Source organism: Nannospalax galili, unplaced genomic scaffold, assembly GCF_000622305.1.
Source record: "Nannospalax galili isolate Female #2095 unplaced genomic scaffold, S.galili_v1.0 scaffold1082, whole genome shotgun sequence".
Lineage (NCBI taxonomy): Eukaryota > Metazoa > Chordata > Mammalia > Rodentia > Spalacidae > Nannospalax > Nannospalax galili.
In genome coordinates this window covers 1,636,979-1,642,096 of record NW_008348580.1, presented here as the reverse complement: position 1 = coordinate 1,642,096, position 5,118 = coordinate 1,636,979, and positions in this window count along the sequence as shown.

Below are 5,118 nucleotides of genomic sequence, written 5' to 3'. Positions count from 1 at the left end.
TTCCACAGTGGCCCAATTCCAATGTGGGTCAGAAGTTTTCAGACTTTCTCCTTAGATCTGGAATCTTCTAAGAATGATTTTGGCCTCAGGACCTTGGTAGTTGGACTGACCTGAGACCCTGGCAGTGGCTGTGCCATGCAGTGATGCAAAGGCAGTTGGGGTTGGAAGAAGCCCCCAGATTTCCCAGGGAGTGGATTGAGTAGCTGGGTTGTATTGGATGCAAAATCTCAGGGAGAGTAAAGGTAAGCCTCGGAGCCCCAGAAAGAGGCTGGTGGGTGTTGCAGGACCAAGGAAGTAGAGGGAGATGGGCGGGGCCAGAGATGAGGGCGGGGCCAGGACCAGAAGAGGTGCTCCTGGGGCCCAAGAAAGTCAGTGTGTTGGTCTGGGTGAGAAGGGTCAGGAAGCAGTATTGGTTCCCTAGGTGTCTTGGGCCCCAAGACTAGGAATGGCGCAGGGCCCAGACTAGGAGCATAGAACGGCGAGGGGGGGGATGGAAGGGTGTGGCTTAGGGAGTCCCGGCCTGGAGAGCTGCACTATAGACTTACCCCAAGAGGCCTGAGTATAGTAGTGCAGGCTAGGAGAGTTAGCCGGTGGTGCAGGCCCAGGGAAGCAGAGAGATGTGACGGTGGGGCCAGGACCAGAAGTTGTGCTCCTGGAGCCCAAGAAGGGGGGCTCTGGGTGAGAAGGATCAGGAAGCAGTATTGGTTCCCCAGGTGTCTGGGGCCCCAAGACTAGGAATGGCGCAGGGCCCAAACTAGGAGTATAGAACAGCGGGAGGGATGGAAGGGTAAATGTGGGTTAGGGAGTCCCGGCGTGGAGAGATGCGCTATAGACTTACCCCAAGAGGCCTGAGGATAGTAGTGCGGGCTAGGAGAGTTAGCCGGTGGTGCAGGCCCAGGGAAGCAGAGAGAGGTGAGGGTGGGGCCAGGACCAGAAGCGGTGCTCCTGGAGCCCAAGAAAGGGACTGAGTTGCTCTGGGTGAGAAGGATCAGGAAGCAGTATTGGTTCCCCATGCTTTTATATCTTTTAGGGTTGCTGATGATACACCTGATAGTCTAATGTGTTTACTTTTCTAGGTGAGTTGGTGATTTTGCCTTACAGCTAATATTGTAAAATGTTTTGCTTTTCATTTTTAACATTTTGACTACATGTCATAGGGAAATTATTCTCTGGTCATATCTACTTGGAATTCCAAATGCTTTGTGTTTGGATATATATTTTTTCTCAACACTTGGGGGATTTTATGTTATAATTTAATTGAATGGCTTCTCCATGGTGTTTTTCATTTGATTTTTTAGTTTTTAATTCTTCCTGATTTTTTTCTTCCACATTGCTGCCTTTTTTATCCATATTGCTGATTTTCTCATCTATCTTGCTGATTTTTTTTTCTGTTGCTGACTTTCCATGTCTTGGATTGAATTCATAAGCTTGTTTGTATACTCATTGAAGTCATTGATCATTTATAGGTATTAAACTTTTGAAAGAGTCAACCACCATTATATCTATTTAATAGATTTAAATTCATCATTTGAGAGGTTATGCTTTGGGGGGAGCATTTTATTGCCTTGCATTTTTGTGCTGTGTTGAAATTTGTGCCTGTTGGTTTGGACAGCTCTTCTGGTCTTATTTGAGGATTTTACTCTTGAGAACTCAATCCCCAGAGAAGAGAAAATAAAATGCTATAACAGCCGTAATATTAAACTACAATATATCAAAATCAGTTAAAGCACTCATACATTAACATGACTATAAAACAGAAAATGACAGTGTAGAGTGTGCTGAGAAATTGTAAGTTAGGATGAATGGTAGAAACGTTAAATGAGTGAGGAATGGAAGGAGGAAGGCAAGGGAGAAAATATAGGGGAAAGAGATTCTTCGTAGTGATGAGGACAAAATTTCCTACTCTATAGACCCATGAGTAAGGTGGCTATGGAGACTGGGATTGCAGCTACCTGTGGGCTTAAGCATATGGACTTCTGCTTTGCAGAATGTCAGCTTCTGCAGTGTGACTCTTAAATGCCTAATCTGCTAATAAAAGATACCTATCTAGGAATAAAGGGATGGAAGCAAGAGCAGCTCCTCTCACAGTTATGCCCAAGACCACAAGCAACTCTGCTTCTTATTCTGGTGACTTTGAACTATATATTTAAAATTTCTTAGTGGGTGAAAGTCCTCATCACTGGACAGGACTATGGTACTGGTTAATTAAAACATGAAACTGTGACCTAGAAATATTGAGCTTTATGCTGTGGAACCAATAGCACTATCGTAATTGTGTTTATGTACTCTGCACAAAACTTTCTCATATTCTTCCTCTAAAATTTTTGATCTCTTTATTCTTCAAAACACTGCTCAGAAGGTACAATGATATATGTATGAAAATATCATAGTAAAACACACAATTTTTTATGTTAACCCAAAATTAATAGCAATAAAAATAATAAAACACTGTTAAGATCACAAAGTTTTAACTGAGGCTTGCAATAAGTGCTCCAGTTCCCAGGATACCTTCCTCTTCTATAATAAATACTTTGACAACTATCAGAAGCTCCCTTGTGACCAGAATTATTGTGTGGGATTGTATTGTATTCTAATCCTTTCCATTACCACTTAAAATTTTCAGAACAAATGGATTTTTGTGAATGTTGACACAATGTTGTAGTGTATGTAATGTTTCACTTGTAAATGATATTCAGTGTTGTATGTAAAGCAGTTATGATGGTCCAAAGCAGGAATTAGCTACTACTAATATTTTATTTTATTTATTATTTTTATTTTATGTGTATGAGTGTCTTGCTTGTATGTATGTAAGTGCAACTGTGTCTTGCAATGCCAGCAGAGTCCAGAAGAGGGTATCAGATTCCCTGGAACTAGACTTATGGATAGTTGTTAGCTACCATCCACAAGTTGGGAACTGAATGGGTCAAGAACAGCCAGTGCTCTTAACTGATGATGCATCTTTCCAGCTCCTATTACTTTTTTAGAACTATTGAAATTAATTACGTTTAAAAAGTACTACAAATAGATATTTTCTTTTTTTGTAAAGTGAGAACAGGGACTTTTATTTTTGTACTTTCAAATTTTCTTTTTTTAAAAAAATTATTTATCTTCTCTGCAACCCGCAGGCCTTGCTCTCCAGGGTAAGTCCATTGCGCCCTCTGCACCTTGACTACCCCAGCCTCATTCAAACTCTCATCTCCCCCGCTGGTCTCTCCTCCTAGCCTGGGTCCTGTCCCATTCCTTGTCTTGGTGCCCTAGACACCTGGGGAACCACCACTGCTTCTTCCTGATCCTTTGTATCCAGACCAACTCAGTTCCTTCTCAAGTCTCCAGGAGCACTGGTTCTGGGCCTGGTCCTGCCCTCACCTCCCTCTACTTCCCTGGGTCTGCACCACCCCAGCCTTTTCCCTGCACATCCAGGCTGATCTTGCCTCTTCCTGATCCTTTGCATCAAGACCAACCCAGCTCCTCAGTGCAGTCCCCAGGGGCCCTTGGGGCTGCTTCCTGCCCAGATCTTTATTTGCATCTCTGCATGGCATGGCCACCAGCTGCCCTAGACCAGCACCTTTCCTGGGACTGGCTCCCAGGCCAGTCCAACCCCCAAATTCCTGAGACCAAAATCTTTCCTGAAGGGATCCAGACCTTAGGAGAAAGCCTGAAAACATCTGATCCTCATCTGACTTGGCCTCTGTGGGAACTCCTGAAGACAAAAGCAATCTGGCCACACCAATATAAAATCAAGAGAACTGGAAGTTTAGAGGAACTAGCTTTTCATGCACAAAAAATAAACCACAAAGACACATAAAGTTCACAAAAAGAAGCACACCTAAACTTCAAGGCTTGAGTCTCATACAAGAATCAGAAACTAAAAAAGAAATTCACATGTCAAAATCACAGAGAAAAAATAACATGAAAAACCAAAATAACATATCCCCACGAAATACCAATAGTCCTCTAGAGGAGTACAATGAGAACTCCATAGAGAAAATGCAGGACATGGAACTCAAAAGAACAATTATAAACACGATAAAAGAATTCAGTGAATTTAACACACAAACAAAGAAATCAAAGAACTGAAGGATGATAGGGATAAACTTCTGAATGAATTCAGAGAAGAGTTAGAAAAACTGAAGACTACTCAGGCTGAAATGAAGAAGGAAGTGAAACAATCAGTAAGCCAATTAGAAATGACAGGAGAAAGCCTCACCAATGTATGAATGAAATGGAAAACAGAATATCAAGACTGGAAGATAAAGTGGACAAATTAGACCACTCAAGCAAAGATTATGAAAATTTTAAGAAAACACAAGAATGAAATATGCAGGAATTGTGTGACACCATAAAAAGACCAAACTTACGAATCATAGGAATACAGGAAGGAGAAGAATCACAAGATAATGGCATGGACCAGATATTCAAAAAAATCGTGGAAGAAAATTTCCCAAAATTAAAGACATGCCCATATAAATACAAGAAGCATATAGAAGACCAAACAGAAGAAACAACAAGTCACATATAAAGGAAAACCCATTAGGATTACAGCTGACTTTTCAATGCAAACTATGAAAGCCAGAAGAGCCTGGACCAAAGTATTCCCAGTTTTAAGTGACTTCAGATGCCAACCCAGATTACTATACCCAACCAAAATGTCTATTATAGTCGAAGGGGAAAGAAAAATCTTCTATGACATAAATAGGCTGAAGGAATTAATGTCCACAAAACCAGCCCTTCAGAGAGTTCTGGAAGCAATATGAAGAGCTGAAGAAAGGAATGACTATACCCATGGGGTTGCAGAAAGAAATCCACTGAAGGTATATCTGTGGGAAAATACAGCTATATCAAGAATGTAAACAGAAATAAAAATGACAGAATTCAACACACATCTTTCATTAATAAATTAAGTGTTAATGGACTGAACTCCCCAGTCAAAAGAAACAGACTAGGTGAATGCATTAAGAAACAAAACCCATCTTTTTGTTTTCTGCAAGAAATTCATCTGACTTTCAAGGACAGATACTATCTTAAAGTGAAAGGATGGAAAAAAAAATACCAAGCAAATGGTACTAAGAAAAAAGCAGGTGTAGCAATTCTAATATCCAACAAAATAGACATTAAACT